Genomic DNA, 18,630 nt, shown 5'->3' on the forward strand with positions numbered 1-18,630 from the left:
ATTAACCTACAAATGAGTCCCCATGAGGCCATCAGCAGATTTCTCAATAGAAATCCTATAGGCCAGGAGGGAATGGAATGCCATTCTTAAAATACTGAAAGATAAAAATTGTCAGCCAAGAATACTCTATCCAGCAAAATTATCCTTTAGATATGAAGGAGAAATAAAGGCTTTCCAATACAAACAAAAGCTGAGGGAGTTCATCAATCTTATACCTACCTTACAAGAAATGTTGAAAGGAGCTCCTCTTCCAGAAAGGCAAAAGTACACAAAACTATGAGTAAGGTGATAAATAGACAGAATCAGAAAATTACAACTCTTCATCAGAATATGTTTTTAAACATTTTCTTGTAGCATAAAGATTAAAGAGGGGGAGAAGCAGAAAAAAATAACTATAGCTACTTCAATTTGGTAACAAACACAACAACATAAAATAACACAAAACATAAAATAGATAATTTTAGACAACAAACACAAAGGGGGAAGAGGATGGAACCTGAACAAGTAAATGAAGATACAATGCTATCAGGAGAAAAAGGAATATTTGATCTATGAGATGCTTTATATAAACCTCATGGTAACCACAAAACATAAATCTGGAGCAGATTTATTTATTTATTTATTTATTTATTTTGTGTCTACAAAACATAAAGAAGAGGAAACTGAGAAAAATTTCATAGAAAATCATCAAACCAAAGCAGCAGATAGAAATACAAGGAAAAAGAAATAATGGAGATACAGAGAAACCAGAAAACAAAGCACAAAATGGTAGAACTAAGTCTTCATCTATCAGTATTCACCCTAAATGTAAACGGTGTGAATTCCCCAATCAGAAGACGCAGAGTGGCCAGGTAGATTAAAAAAACAAGCCCCAACTAATGCTGCCTCCAGGAGACTCACTTCAGCTCTGAAGAAAAACATAGGCTCCAAGTGAAGAGATGGAAGATGATACTCCAAGCAAACTGCAGTCAGAAAAACCCGGTGTAGTCATACTCATATCAGACAAAATAGACTTCATGTCAGGAAAGGTAACATGAGAAAAAAATAGACAATTCATCAAGAAGACATAACAGTGATTAATATACATGCACCTAACATAGGAACACAAAAATATTCAAAACAGGGAGAAATTGACAGCAGCACAATAATAGTAGGGGGCTTTAATACTCCACTCACATCAGTGGATAAATTTTCCAGACAGAAAGTCAATAATACAGCAGCCTTAAATGAAACAGAGCAGATGGACTTAATAGATTTATGCAAAACATTTCATCCAACTGCAGCATAATACACATTCTTCTCAAGTGCACATGGAACATTATCAAGAATAGTACATGTGTTGGGATACAAAACAAGTCAAAATAAATTTAAGAAGACTGAAATCATATCAGGCATCTTTTCTGATCACAAGGGTATGAAACTAGAAGTCAACTACAAGAGGAAAGCTGGAGAAATCACAAATATGTGGATAACTATTGGCTCAAAAAGGAAATCAAAGGAGAAATAAAAATTTACCTGAAGATAAATGAAAATAAAAATATGATACCAAAATCCATGGGATAGAGCAAAAACAGTACTAGGAGGGAAGTTTATAGCAATATAGGTCTACCTCAAGAAACAAGAAGAATCTCAAGTAAACAATCTAACCTTATACCTAAAGGAACTAGGCAAAGAAGAATGAAGCCCAAAGTCAATAGAAGGAAAGAAATAATAAAGATCAGAGCAGAAATAAATGAAATAGAACTAAAACGATCAATGAAAATAAGAGCTGGGTCTTCAAAAAGATAAACAAAATTGACAAAACATTAGCTAGTTTCACTAAGAACAAAAGAAATAAAGCTCAGATAAATAAAATCAGAAATGAGAGGAGAAATAACAATGGATACCGCAGAAATACAAAAGATTATAAGAGAATATGATGAAGAGCTATGCACTATATGAACAAATTGGACAACCTAGAAGAAATGGACAAATTCTTAGAATCATACAATCTTCCAAGACTGAATCATGAAGAAATAGAAAATCTGAATAAATTGATCACTAATAAAGAGATAGTAATAGTAGTCAAAAAACTCCCCCAAAACAAAAGTCCAGGACCAGATAGTTTCATAACTGAATTCTAGTAAACATTCAATGAAAATTTAATACCTATACTTCTCAAACCATTACAAAAAAATTGAAGAGGAGGGAATACTTCCTAGCTCATTTCAAAGGACAATTTTTTGATACCAAAACCAGTCAAAAAATAAAATAAAATTACAGGTCAATATCTCTGATGAACACAGATGCAAAAATCCTCAACCAAATATTAATAAACCGAGTACAACAATACATTAAAATCTCATATACCATGATCAAGTGGGATTTATCACAGGGATGAAAGAATGGTTTAACATCCACAAATCAATCAACATGATATACCACATTAATAAAATGAAGGATAAAAATCATATAATCATCTTAATAGATGCAGAAAAAGCATTTAACAAGATTCAACACCCATTTATGATTAAAAACTCTCAAAAAAGTGGGTATAGAAGGATCATACCTCAACATAATAAAGGCCATACATGACAAGCCCACAGTGAACATCATACTCAACAGTGAAAAGCTGAAAGTGTTTCCTCTAAGATCAGGAACATGACAGGGATGCCCACTCTCACCACTCTTATTCAACATAGTATTAGAAGTTCTAGCCAGAGCAATTATTAAGAAATATAAATAAAAGACGTCCAAATTAGAAAGGAAGATGTAAAACTGTCACTATTTGCAGTTGGCATGACACTATATATAGAAAATCTTAAAGACTCCCCCCAAAAATCTACTAGAAATAATAAGTGAATACAGTAAATTTGCAGAACACAAAATCAATATACAAAAATCTGTAACATGTCTATACAATAACAATGAGCTAGCAGAAAGAGAAATTAAGAAAACAATCCTATTTGCAGTCACAACAGAAAGGATAAAATACCTAGGAACAAATTTAATCAAGGGGGTGAAAGACCTATACACCTGTGGGTGGAGGCATGCTGGAGCATGCTGTGACCCTGCTCCAGTGGTGCTGGACGCCATGTTCAGGGGTGTATAGTACCACTAGGTCCAGGAGGGCATGATGTCTGGATCAGGATTCTGGGGTCTATAGCATCAAAAACTGTATGCTACTTGTTGAACACTCTATGGGGAATCCACAGTAGCTGCAAAGGCTGTGAGGGTCCTCAGTGGCACTTCTAGGTCCAACAGCTAGGGACCAGAGCAGGCAGTGGTAGAGGCCAGAGCTGGTGTTGTATATGGACACACAGCTGCAGGGGCCAGCCAGGGACAGCTGTGTATTGTCGGGGGCTGATTGCTGACACACCTGTGGTGGTGGGGGCAGGCCAGGCAGCAAGGGCTGGGGCCAAATTCACACACACGCATAGCTGAGGGGCCCTTGCTATTGAGCCCCCCAGCTACTACGACTAACCGTACTACTGTGATGGTTGAGTCTCACCATCAGCACATGGCAGTGTTGGCTGATGATGGGCGTTGAATCAGTGCCATGTGGGTGCCCAGCTGGAGGAGCTGGCTCTAGGTGAGTGCAGTGGCATAGGCCACTGACAGAAGGCAGGTCCTGATCTAGTCCCATAAGCTACTGTGACCAGCCTGGCTGCTGGCTGCACAGTCTCCTCCTGGGTCCTGCATACAGTGGAGGCTGATGAATGGTGTCAGGCCAGCTGAATGCAAGTCCACAGCTATAGGGACTAGCCTGGCATGTGCATATGGTGGTGGAGGACAGCTGTGAGGATCTAGGCTGGTGTCTTGCATTTGGGTAGTCACAGAGGCCTTGGCTGGCTTCCAGTGCAGTTCCCAGTCTCCAGTGGGGAGGAGTGGGATGGTGGCAGGGAGGGACTCAAGTGGCTGGTGTCAGCAAATACAAATACCTGTGGACTAGTAACCAGTGAAATCAGCAGGGTGTCTGCAGCAGCTGTGCTGACCCCTGGTTCTCTCTTAGGTGGTGAAATCTGCTGGGTTTCTGCGACTAGGTCACTGTGAAGCATGATCACCCTTGCTGAGTGGCTGCTATTGGTAGCCTCACTTTTCTTCCTTGTTATTAGCCATCTCTATACATCTCAGCTTTGCCTGTCTGGGTTGAGTGATATGAAGGGACCTTTGTGCAATGCTCTGAAAGGCTGAGGAAGCTAGTTGCTCACCTCACTCTTCCTGTCCCGGTGAGGGGAACTCTTTCCAGTGGGGGTTTCCTCTTAGTGCTGAGCAATGTCGACTTGGAGTTGGGATGATGCAGGTCGAAAGAAGCTGTCTTCCTCCTCCTTCTGAGCAGTTATTTTCTGGTATTCAGGTGAACTGTGTTGCTGAAGTTTCTAAAGTGGACTCCAGAGCTCTTCCAGAGCCATTTTTGTTGTGGATTGCTGTCGACTGCCGATCTTTGTGGAGAGTTGGAGGCTGGCGTCTCACATACTGCCATTTTGGTGCTGTCACTCCTGAACTGAAATGTATTCCTTCTCTTTTAGACGGTAGTTTCAGACCACAGGTGTTTCGTCTAATCTGAGTTTAGTTTTCAAAGATTTTTCTGTGCTACTCTGGGTCTGTCCCACACATGTACCACTCAGGGTGTAGTCTTACTTGTACTATGGTTTAAACATTATTTCAGTTCTCAAAACCTTTATGCTGGTTTGGTGTGTACCATGCATGTGTCACTCACTGGTGATGCTGAGACTAGTCTGGATTTATGTAAAGAATAATGGATTCCTTTCTCCTATCAGGGACCACCCCATCAATACCCTCAGACCACAGAGCTTTCTGTTTGAGTTTTAATTGCTCATCCTGCTGTACCGCCTCACGACTGGGTCTGTCATGGGACAGGGTCATGAGAAGAAAATGGCATCCTCAATTCCATGAAGGTCACTTCTCTACATTTTAATTCTCTTCCACATTTTTCCTGCTTCAGTTTACTTTCATTAGTTCTGAGGTAGCTGGATATGGATAGTCCTGAGATGTTATGTGGATAGTCCTGAGATTTTCGTTGTGAGCAAGAAATATATGTTGTAATGTATTTACATGATCATAGCAGGCCTGGAAATTTTCTGGCTGCTGTTTAAATGTTCTCAGCAGTATTTCTAAGAGCAAATTTTTCTACTCTTCTTAGTACACAAGACTTCTTAAATATGTATGTCCATATCATCAGTTTTAGAATATTCTTATACATTCTGTCTTCAATTTTGCTTCCACCCCCTTCACTTGTCACTTAAAACAGTCCAGATTTTAGATTTTCTCACTGTATTCTCTGCTTTCTACCATTTCTTTTCTATTTTTCATTACCTTTTTTTCCTCTTTGTGCTTCTTTCTGGGTAGCTTTTATTTCCCTTTTCAGCTGGATGTAAACATTTATGAAACTAATTCAATGAGCTTGTCATTTTAGTTATTCCATTTTTCATTTCTAAAATTTCTATTTGGTCCTTTTGATAGTTTCTAATTCTGTGCTTAAATTTTCAACATTGTTACTTTTATTTATTTCAATAAATAAAGTATAAAGTTTCTGTTTGGTTTGTTCCTATTGCTTGTCTCCTCATGTGCTTGCTTATTTTTAATTATGTGACGTATATTTTGTTAGTTCATTTGTAAAAGTGATTTGAGGCCTAGGATGGTGTTATATTCTTCCAGAAAAGACCTGTATTTTTTAATTTTCCAAGTAATATGGAAGAACCAAAATCCAGTTGCAAGATTTGAGATTATTTAAAGCTGTGTTTCAGTCTCAGCTTACTTTCAGTTCATCCTTATTGCTAGAGTGTATTCCTTTAGTGTTCCCACCCAAATTGATGGGGTTTATCATGGCTCCATCTTGGCTGACTGTAAAACAAAGAAACAAGCAAAAAACAACAAAACACTTCAGTGAGTCACCTCTTTGAAATCAACAAACAGTCCCAGGGAAAAAGATGCCCCAAATTCTATGCTTACTTCCCTGGGCCCTCATCTTCCCCTAGACCATTGCATGGTAGTTCTTCACTATTTCAGTCTCTCCAATGTATTCAAACAGCCTTTAAATATACCTTAATTTGTTTCTATGGTTGTCCTTAGTGGGAGCATATTACTTAGTGCACCATTGCTGCAGAATTCCTCAAGATTAATGTATAAACTGTGAGGTAAGTGTGTAGAATGAAGTGTATTGAAGATACACCTGAAAGCCAATCACTTATTGTTTTATTCAGGGATCAATGGTTGGTTAATGTTCCTCTTCTTTCCTTAACATGAAATCTTCCGAATTTTATGTGGACAAATAAAATATATAACTCCTGTCCCTTTTCAGCTACAAATGCCTAGAAGATACGTGTGAGACTTCTGAGTCATTTTGTGGAGGAGATGGCCATGGCCCCCTTCTTCTCCACCTCTTTTCATTGGCTGGAATGTGACTGTGGTGCTGAGCCCTCTCTCACCATTCGGAAAAAGCCATGCTCTAGAGATGCTGTGAAACAATTGTACTGGCCCTAAGCCACAAACCCAGCTGTAGCATGAGAGAGGATGCATTTTTATTCTACTCTAGCCATTGCAGGTGGAGACTTCTTGTTTACAGTCTGATCTGTACCTTGATTAATATAAGATTTATTACTGAGTCTGTTGCTGCTAAATCAAACCAAATACATGCACATGTAGCATTGCCTTAGTGCAGGTAACCTGTAGAAACTGGAGACAACAAGAAATGGATTCCCCTATGGAGTTTCCTGAAAGGTTGGCAGGGTTGGCAGCACTGCCAATACCTTGATGTTAGCCTTGTCAGATATTCGAGGCTTCTGACCTCCAGAACATTAACATAATAAGGTTGTGTTGTTTTTCAGTCACTACGTTTGTGGTAACTTGTTAGAGCAGCATACAAAATGAATAAACTGAAGTAGGTTTCAGACCCACAACATGTTAACTCCTTGGTAAATCATTTCTTCCATTTTATGACCTTCATTATGTCATAGAAAATCATTTCACAAAACTGTCTCTTGCAAAACGTTGGAAGGGAGATCACAATTCTGACAGGGCCTGCTGATGAAACTCAGAATGTTGAACGAAGAATAATCTGTTTCTTGCCATAGTCACCAAAGCTTTCAAGGAAGTCAAAATTGAGCCTTTGAAGAAATATCTCTGAAGAAGGGCCTTTTCAGTCAATAGGTTGTGGCTTCAAGCCATTAGGTAGTAGTTCCTGTCATAAACCCTCAGCTAGACAATGGGGCTATCACTGTGGCATAAATCAGATAAGGGATTCTAATTCCCATCAAGCCTATGGCTTCAGATGATATTAAGACAGGTACCATTGAGAGACAGAGAGAGGGAAAGAGAGAAAGAGAGAGGAAGAGGAAAGCCATTAATTAAAAACCAGATGTTTCAAGACTGGAAACTATATTTAGAAGGGATCTCTTTGTCTGTAGATGCAAATAAAGTAGATGCATAAACAATGTCTGAAGGAATTGATTTCAGAAGCAATTCCAAGTCTGGTCTTAGATCTCCAGGATACAAACATTCACCTCTAGGAAACAGCCTATGAAAGGTAAGCAGTCCCCAAAAAGAGCCTTGTCTCCAATGTCCATTTCCTACTAGGGTGTGGAGAATAATAAACCAAGAACAACTTCTAAGAGGGCAAAACTTGGCATGGCTAGATGGGCATTTCTTTCCACTGATAAGACAGCAAGTGATTGTGATTCCTGAAAACTGTGATCCCTGCAGTAACTGGATGGGGACTTGGGTTATGTTCCTTGCAGAGGGAATGAGTATGGTATCTGATGGGAACAAGAATATTCATGGGTATTTGAGTGTTCAAAGAGGTGGACTGATCCCTATGTCCATAACAGAACTCTTGACTTCCCTGAGCCCTTGTTGCCCTTGCAGATAGGCATGGCCACCTAACAACGTTCTGATCAACCATGTGAGTATTTGTGCTCTCTCCTTCCTTTCTTCTCCACCAGCTTACAGCTAGGATGTGGCTAAGGTTCTGAGCCACCCTGGGCTTTGTGAATGAGTGCAATGTCTTAGACCTGGCAGAGATCCAAGAAAGGAGCCTGGGGTTCAGCATCTTTGATCCATCACACTTGCCATGGACTGACTGTCCCCACTGTTACTCCATAGAAAATAAATTTCTGCCTTGTTTAAGCAACTCAGCTTTGAAGTCTCTTGTTACAGTAACCACGTTTGTAATTTAACAATATCTACAAATCAATATATGTTGCCTGCTTTTGATTCAGTAATGAAGAAAATAGTTAAATTTGGGAATACATAAAATTGTGGTCACTAAATGTATGTTTTTATTCAACATCCTCTTCCAAGAAACGGGCAGTGAGTATAAAATTCTGCTCTCCCACATAAAAGTACCCTGGTAGAAAGTTGTTTATATGACTTTCTAGAATGAGGATGAAGATGAAAAGATATTTCTTCCTGATACTGAAAATGTCAGCAAAAGCCATTTACATGGTTTTAAGAGGTTTGTTCAGGTACTATATCACATCAGTAGATTGAGTAGCTTGAAAGCCTCAAACTATCACTTTTAGAGCTGAAGAAGCTTTAAAGCTCAAGATGGTCAGATTTTTGTAAGAAGACTAAAATGTGGTCCAAACTGATCAGTCATTGGGTTTGACTTATTCTCAGCACTTAATGTTTCCTTTGATCTTCTGATAAAGAAATTAAGGATGTCTTATAGGAAATATTCAAAAACCATATCCAATTCCTGCAGCAGATCAAAGAAATGAAGCCTATTGCTTAATGTAATAACACAGGGGGACTAAAAATTAACCTCCTACTCTATTTCAATCTCCAAGCTCCCTTTGTAGTGTCTGATGAAATTCTCAGAATAATTTTTTAAGAATAGGTTTTACTTAACGTTGAGCAGATAAAAATTAGGGTGTGTGTGTGTGTGCACGTGTAAGGCACCATCATATTTAACCTACTTTACAGAGGGGGCATCTTATTACCTTTTCCCTCTAGAAGTAAGCCCCTTCCTATATTTTATGCTTAAATTTTCCTTACTACTTCCTCATAATTTTACTTTAAAAAAAACTTGTACCTCTACATAATATGTTGTTTTGTTTGCCATGTCATGGTTTAAACTTTGTATACATGGAAGCATACTGCATATTACAAAACTTCTCAAACTTTTAAAAAAAATATTATGTTCCTTAGAATTGTATGAGTATTCAGTTGTGACATATTGGCTAGCATTCAGTTTATTTCCAGTTCTTTGCTATTACAAATAGTGCAGTTGTGCATTCCTTTATACCTCCTTGTACACGTATTCCAGGGTCTCTCTAGGGAGTAGGATCGATGGGTCATAGACAGTGACAGTGCACATCTTTAACACTAACAGATCATGACAAGTAGTTTTTCAAAGAGGCTGAACAATTTGCACATCCACCAGCAACACATGAGGGTTCTTCATACCTTTGACAAAATTTGGTATTGTCAGACTTTTTAATTTTGTTTCTAAGCTGGTGGATGTTAAAAGGCATCTCATTATGGTTTCAATTTACATTTACTAATGAGGTTGCTGTTTTTTGGCCAGTTGCTTTCTACTTTGAAGGTCTTGTTTGGGTCTTTTCATCTTTTGGTGTCTTTACTGGTTGTTTTTATTTTTTAGTTAATTTATAAGAGCTCATCTTCCAGTCCATGGCTTGCCATTTATCTTACTTTCTGAAATATTTATGTGATAGAATTTACACATTTTTATCTTTAGGTTTTGCACTTTTAAAATTCTTATTTAAGGAATTCCAACTCCCCTGCCCCAAGATGAAGATATAATCTTTCAAATTATTATATTGCCTTTAATATGTAAGTCTTTTATCCATCTGGAGTTGTGCAGATGATGTGGCATGGAAGGAGCGTTTGTCATGTGATACAGAGGTCCAACTTATTTTTCTATATGGATAATCAAATGGATCAGCACCATTTATTAAGAACTCCATCTTTTCCTCATGGTTCTCCCATAAAACAAGCTTTCCTATATGATGGTGTCTGTTCTGACCGTCCAATTGTCCATTCTTGTTTACACTCTATAAATTATTATAGTATTTCAGTTTTCATATGTTATTCTTCAGTAGTACTTAGATTATTCTTAGGATTCTGTGTTTCCATTTAAATTTTAAAGCTAACCTTTCAGGGTATACACATACGCACACACCCCAGACAACTTCAATATGTTGATGGATTTTCCTTGAATTTGTTTATTAATTTAAGGATGATTTACATCATTTGAAGTTGAGTTTTCTTATTTTTGAACACGATGTGAATTTTTATTTATTCAAATTTTATTAATATATGTCAGTAAATTATATATACATATTTTCCATTACATCTTACACTTCTTTTGTTAGAGTTTCCCCCTAATTAAATATTCCTGGTAAATTGAAACTCTTTTTACTATGCAAAAGGGTTCATCCTTAAAATCTATTGTCTTATTTAGCTACAGTTTAAGCACCTTTCTTTTGTGCTTATATTTTTTGGATGCTATTGTAATCAGGTCTTTATATATATATATATATATATATATATATATCCTACTTATTTTTTCCTATGTAAAGATATGCAATTGATTTTGTATATTGATTTTATATCTAGCAACATTGCTAAAATAACTTCATTTATTCTAGTATTTTATCCTAGAATATTTGGGGATTTACTGTATGGACAATTAAAAGACAGATGCATAGTGACAGTTTTGTTACTTTTACAATATTAAAGTCTTTGATATCTATTTTCATTTTACTCAACTTGCCAGGATATTTAGTACAATTTAAAAAATAAAATGTAATGATAGTGAAAATCTACTTTCTAATAATAAAGGAAAGCTTTCATACTTTTACTGTGTATAAAATATTTGTGGTATATGTTTAAAATAAACTTTTAGCTTTAGAATAGGTCTAGATTTACAGAAAAATTGTTTTGATAGTACAAAGAATTATCATATATCCCACATCCAGGTCCCTCAGTTGCTAACAACTTATATTAGTTTCATCTGTATCACTCATAGTGGCTCAGGCTTTGTTTTTCATTACCTTTGCACTTTTGAGGAGGACTGGTCAGGTATTTTGTAGAATGTTCTCCAGTTGGAATTTGTCTGATATTTTTTCTCATGATTAGATTGGTGTTTTTAGAAGGAAAACCACAGAAGCAAAGTGCTATTCTCATCACATCATATACAGAGTACTATTGACACACTTTATCATCGTAACCTATTGTTGATGCTGACCTTTGGAACCTGACTGAGGTAGTGGTTGCTCAGTTTCTCTGTTGTAAACTTCCTCTACCTCTTTCCATGCTGTACTTCTTGGGAAGAGGTCACAATGCATAGTCTACACAGAAGAACTGAAGGATTATGCTCTACCTCCTTGAGATAGAAATATTTACATAAATTACTTGAACTATTTTTGCAAAATTGATTTTTCTATTATTCCTAATTTATTTATCCTATCATTTTTAAAATATCAGTATATGGATATTTATTTTACACTTTGGGCTATAATCCCCTAGGTACTTTTTAAATTTTGTTATTCAAATTATTCAAAGTTTAGTTATGGGAGCTCTATGAGTTAGTTTCTGGTATCACTTTGACATATTCTCATGATTGTGTGTGTGTGTGTTTGGGTGTGTGTGTGTTTATCACTTACTTTCTGGCCACTACAAGATGCTGTAGGCTCATTTGGTACTTTCCCTGTCCCAGCCCTACAATCAGACATTTCTCCAAGGAACCTTGGTTCCTTTCATTAAAGAATGGCATTAGAAACCAAAATGTGGGCCCTAGATGTACTCATTGCTGTGTGTTTTGTCATTGTTTATAGACCTTCAGCTGACAGATCAAGTAAATATATGGGTATATACTAATCTATATATATATATATATATATATATATGTGTGTGTGTGTATACATATATAACATACCCATCTAAATCTATTTTAAGCTAAACATCAGTTCATATTGATTTTTCCAACTCTAACTCACTATAACATGCATTATTCTATTATTCTAATCATTCTGTTCTCTCCTTGCTTATTTGTAATTCTCATTCAAACCTGAGAAACCTGACTCTCACCACCTGCCATGCACTCATTCAGTTGTTCAATTCTAGAAGAGTGGTATCAGATTTTTAATTCATTCCTACATGGTAAATATCTTTATCAACTGGAGTAAGGTGTATAGTTGTATTGTTTCATTTGCCTTTAGTCTTAGACACACAATTCATTTTCAAAAAGAACTTGGTCAGCACCTTTTCCTGCCACCCTCTTTAGTAAGGTTGTTTCATCTGTAATACAGTTGCAGTATTTTGTCACATTTTGCTTTCTATCTTGGATTCTCCCAACCTCCTAAATCATTTTTTAAATTTGCATAGGAATATTTCCTTGTGCTGTAAAATTCTATGGGTTTTGACAAATGTAGTTCATATATCCACATTAGAATATCACACAGAGTAGTTTCACCTTTCAGAACATTTGTGCTTCATCTGTTCAAGCCTCCCAACCCCAAAACAAAACAAAGCAAAATCTGAAAACCACTGATCTGTTTACCATCTCTAGCTTTTGCCTTTTCCTGAATGTTATGTAAATGGAATCATACAGTATATGGCCTTTTCATTTAGCAAGATGAAGTTAAAATTTATCTCTTTTTTCATATATTGATAGTCTATTCTTTTTTATAAATTTTTGAATAGTATTTTACCCTATGACCTCACCACACTTTGATTATTCATTTACCGAAAGACATCTTGGTTGCTTCCAGTTTTTGGTAATTACGAATAAGACTCCTATAAACTTTTGCTTGCTGGTTTTTGTGTGAATATAAGTTTTAACTCAATTGGGCAATGCCTAGCAATACAACTGCTGGATTCTATCGTATGTTTAGCTTTGTAAGAAACTGCTGTATTATCTTCCATAGTGGTTGTACCATTTTGTATTTCCACCAGCAATGGATAAGAGTTCTGTTGCTGCACATCCTTGCCAACAACTAATACTGTCAATCAATATTTTTATAGTTCAGCCATAGTAATAGATGCATGTAATAGATTGCATTGTTGTTTGAATTTGCAATTCCCTAGTTATAAATGATGTGAGCATTTTTTCACATACATAATCATCATCTAAAAATCTTTGGTGATATGTATGTTTAATATTTTTTGCCCATTTTTCAATTAGATTGTTTGGGTTTTTTTATTGTTTCTTAGTTTATACATCTTCAATAGATTCCTTAATTTTTTTTTAATTTTTTTTTTTTTTAACTGAATGGATTCTGAATTTGCCAAAAGATTTTGGTTTATGTAAACTATTGAGTTAATTATATAATAAATTTCCTTCCATCTGAAAGTGTAATGGATTATATTAATTGATTTGTTAATGAAAACTAAAATTGCATTTCTGGAATAATTCTAACTTGACATATTACCTTTTTATACATTGCTGGATATGGATCAATTATCTTTATTTAGATTTCAAAATATATTTTCATTAGAAAAATTAGTATCTCTACTGGTCATAGATATTTTTAGGTTTTTTCCTCACTTTTTGTGTCAGTTTTGGTAGGTAACATATTGCTAGAAATTTGTCTATTTTATCTAAATTAAAGCTTATATATAATGACATGAAATTGGTCAACATATCCTTTTCTTAAGGTTTTATTTACACATTTTCTCTTTATCTTTATGTCTTTTTTTAATTGGTAATAACATTTAAATATACTGTTCTCTTTCTCTTTGGTCAGACTCACCAGAGGTTTAATGATTTTTCTGGTTGTTTTCAAAGAACACACGAATTTGTTGATTCTATTGTATGCTTTCTTTTTATATAAATACTTTATGCTCTAATATTTACATTCTCTTCCTTCTACCTCCTTTGTATCTTTTTTGGTTATTTTTCTAAGTTTTAAATTAGAAAGTTATTTTATTGTAACCTTTTCTTATACTATAACATTTAATGTTAAAAGTCTTTATTTCTCACAAGATTTGAAACATAATATTTTATGTTATGTCTAAATTTTAAATTTTTCATTATTATTTTAGTTGACTTGAAATTTCTTTAAAAGTATGTTTCTTAATTTCCAAATGTATGAGATTTTAAAGCTACTTTTATTAGGCACTTCTGACATATTCATTTTGATCTGAGAGCATACTTAGTATGCATGGGGGGTCATCTATGACAGAATGATGCTGTGTAATAAAGTTCTCCCAAACTAAGTGGTTTATAATAATAAGCTTTTATTGAGCTTATGGGTCTGCAGGTAAGCTGAGAAGTTTTGTTGGTCTTGACTCAACTTTCTCACATTTCTGGAGGTTAGTTTGATGTCTTTTTATTTAGAATGATCTTCACTTGGATCACTAGGCTGATTCCTCTCTAGCCCACATATATTTCATATTCAAGCATGTTCTCATGGTGATGGCAGTTGGCAAGAAAGAATGTGGAAATATACCAAAATAAGGCACAGTATCAGCCCACATTAAAGTGGGAGTGAACTGCAGTTCGCCTCTTTACTAAGAGGAATAGCAAAAGATACAGGGAGGGGTGAATTAATAAATAATACAATCAATCTACACAATAAGTTATCAATCTTATAAATATGTTTAAAGCTTGCTTTATAAGTAAGTGATCAATTACTATAAATGCCTCATGATTTTTTAAAAAATGTTATATAGTCTTTTTTTGGGATGTGTACAAAATTCAGAAATGCCTAGTATATCCTACTTTCTGAATGATCTTTTAAATGTATATAAAAAACATTTTTTAAATGATTTAAATTACGCTTTTTTAATTTTCCAGTTTAATTGAGATATAACTGACATAACATCATATAAATTTCATAATGATTTGATATACGTATATATTGCAAAATAATTAGCATGGTAAGTTTAGATAACATGCATCACCTCACAGTTACAATTTTTTTCTTGTGATGAGAACTTCTAAGATCACTCTCAACAACTTCCAGATGTACAACATGTTATTGTCAGCTAAAGTCACCATGTTGTACAGTACATCCCCAGAATGTACGAAGGTGGTCAAAAGTTAAAACTTCCAGTTTTATTTATCTTATAACTGGAAGTTTGAACTTTTGACCTTCACACATTGTCCATCTCCCACCCCCCACCTCTGGCAACCACTTTCATACAGTATTTGTCTTGCTCTGACATTTCACTTAGCATAATGCCCTCAAGGTTCATTCATGTTGTCACAAATGATAAGATTTTCATTTTTTGTGGCTGAACAATATCCCTGAGTGTGTGTGCATGTGTGTGTGTCACATTTTCTTTATCCATTCATTCATTGATGGATGTTCTTTCCATGTCTTGGTTATTGTAAATAATATTAAAATGAACATGGGGATGCAGATGTCTTTCAAGGTAATGATTTCAATTCTTTTGAATAAACACCTAGAATTGGGATTGCTCAATCATATGGTAGTTCTATTTTTAATTTTTTGTGGACCCTCTATATTGTTTTCCACAGTAGCTGCACCAATTTACATTGCCACCAACAGTGTACAGGGTTCCTTTTTCTCCATATCCTCTCCAACACTTTTGTGTCTTTTTGATGAGAGCCACTCAAATAGGCATGAGGTGATAGCTCATTACGTACTATGAATTTGGGCTGCAAAATGGCATAAAGGTCTCACTGTAATTATGGATTGTTTGGTAATTAAAAAAACCCTCACCTATCACAAATATCCTAGGCAGAGAATTTTCCTCCTAGCTTTTGATGTACGTTGGAGGAGGTTTTATCTAGTTCACACTTACATTGTGTTTGTAGCCCTTTGGGATCCCAGAAATGTAGGGATCTATTATTGGGTGTCCCTACCTGGGAATCCCCTAAGATTTGTGTCCTAAATCATGAGGCCTACATGACAGTGAAAATAAATCCTCAATTTACTAAAGTTTGGTCAGTTTTCTCAGAGTAAAAGCCTGATTCATTGCACATCTCACCTTTCTGATTTCTCTTTTTCTTTTCTTTTAAGTTTTATCTTGTAATGGTTCCCCCTTTTTTTTTCTTGTTAACTCATTAAAAGCTCTAAAATCTGATCTTTAAAAAAAGTTTAATCTGGAATTTTATTGTATTTGATGGGTCAGTTATGGTGTAAAATTCATAGCAATTCTAGACAGAGATTTCTGAAATGATATTCTAAGGAGTTGTATCTCCATCATTTCAGTTTCACATTCCAAATGAATATCCAGAACTAACAGAAAAGATTGCTAAGCTCTAGTTGCAATTTAAAAATAGAAATAGAGAAAAAAGAAAAACTATAATTGTGTTATAAGATTGTCAAATTCCATGGAAATAAAGTGTGAGGAAGGAAACAACCAGCCCTTTAGCTAGGGTCTTGAATCCCAGAGGCTTGGACTGGAAGATGCCTGTGACATCATTGTTTCCTGGGTTGAGAAATGGCATTTCTGAGGAAGCATAGAACCAAACAAAGGAGAGACACTCACAATGTCCATTCTGGGGTCATAAAGAACTTGGAAGATCCAGGCAAGATGGGAGTGAAGAGGAAGATAGTGGGGAAGGTTTGCAGCTGGGAGCATGGCATCTAGTCAGGAGAATTTCCTACAACAATAAGTAAGCACAGAGATAGTAAGGAACACATGACTTAAACATTGGCTTCCTGATGTGAACACTACTGCTTCTAACACCACATTGCACCATGTTATGAGAAATGGTAGAAAAATGTAAGAGTTTTCTATATCACACTATGTGATCCTTAAAAACCTTGCATTCTGCAAAGTGACACCTGTAACGGGAGAATGTATTGGGCCAGACCACTAAAAACGTATCTTTTAAACCACAACCTACAAAAAATTAACAATAATCCTGATTAAAATACTAATCTCTTTTAAAAGAATTACCTTAAAAATTAATAGAAGAGCTATAATTGGAGGAGCTTCAAGATGGCAGAAGAGTAAGATGTGGAGATCACTTTCCTCCCCACATATACATCAGAAATACATCTACATGTGGAACAACTCCTACAGAACACCTACTGAATGCTGGCAGAAGACCTCAGACTTCCCAAAAGGCAAGAAACTCCCCACGTACCTGGGTAGGGCAAACGAAAAAAGAATAAACACAGACAAAAGAATAGGGATGGGACCTGCACCAGTGGGAGGGAGCTGTGAAGGAGGAAAGGCTTCCACACACTAGGAAGTCCCTTCGCGGGTGGAGACTGCAGGTGGCAGAGGCAGAGAAGCTTCGGAGCCACAGAGGAGAGCACAGCAACAGGGGTGTGGAGGGCAAAGCAGAGGTTCCTGAACAGAGGATCAGTGCCAACCAGCACTCACCAGCCCAAGAGGCTGGTCTGCTCACCCGCTGGGGCGGACAGGGGCTGGGAGCTGAGGCTAAGGCTTCAGTTGAATCGAAGGGAGAGGACTGGGGTTGGCGGCAGGAACACAGCCTGAAGGGGCTAATGCACCACGTCTAGCCGGGAGGGAGTCCTGGAAAAGTCTGGACCTGCCGAAGAGGCAAGAGACATATTCTTCCCTCTTTGTTTCCTGGTGCACGAGGAGAGGGGATTAAGAGCGCTGCTTAAAGGAGCTCCAGAGATGGGCGCGAGCCATGGCGAAAAGCACGAACAACAGAGACGGTCATGAGATGCTAAGGCTGCTACTGCAGCCACCAAGAAGCCTGTGTGCAAGCACAGGTCACTATCCACACATCACCTCCTGAGAGGCTGTGCAGCCCGCCACTGCCAGGGGCCAATGATCCAGGGACAACTTCCCCGGGAGAATGAATGGCGAGCCTCAGGCGGGTGCAACATCACAGTGGTCTCTGCTGCTGCAGGCTCACCCCGCATCCGTATCCCTCCCTCACCCCGGCCTGAATGAGCCAGAGCCCCCGAATCAGCTGCTCCTTTAACCCTGTCCTATCTGAGCGAAGAACAGACGCCCTCAGGTGACCTACACCCAGAAGCGGGTCCAAATCCAAAGCTGAACACCTGGAGCTGTGCAAACAAAGAAGAGAAAGGGAAATTTCTCCCAGCAGCCTCAGAAGCAGCGGATTAAAGCTCCACAATGAATTTGATGTACCCTGCATCTGTGGAATACCTGAATAGAAAATGAATCATCCCAAATTGAGGAGGCGGACTTTGGGAGAAAAGATATATTATTTTTCCCCTTTTTCTCTTTTTGTGAGTGTGTATGTGCATGCTTCTGTGTGTGATTTTGTCTGTATAGCTTTGCTTTTACCATTGGTCTTAGGGTTCTGTCTGTCCATTTTCTTTTTCTTTTTAAATTTTTTTTCTTAATTATTTTTTATTTTAATAACTTTATTTTATTTTATCCCCTTTCTTTCTTTCTTTCGATCTATTGTTTCTCCTTTTTATTCTGAGCTGTGGGGATTAAATGTTCTTGGTGCTTCAGCCAGGAGTCAGTGCTGTGCCTCTGAGGTGGGAGAGCCAACTTCAAGACACTGGTCCACAGGACACCTCCCTGCGCCACATAATATCAAACGGCAAAGATCTCCCAGAGATCTCCATCTCAATGTAAAGACCCAGCTTCACTCAACAACAAGCAAGCTACACTGCTGGACACCCTCTGACAAACAACTATCAAGATAAGAACACAGCTCCATCCATTAGCAGAGAGGCTGCCTAAAATCATAATAAGGCCACAGACACCCCAAAACACACCACCAGACATGGA

The sequence above is a fragment of the Phocoena phocoena genome, chromosome 7, assembly GCF_963924675.1.
Source record: "Phocoena phocoena chromosome 7, mPhoPho1.1, whole genome shotgun sequence".
Classification (NCBI taxonomy): Eukaryota; Metazoa; Chordata; class Mammalia; order Artiodactyla; family Phocoenidae; genus Phocoena; species Phocoena phocoena.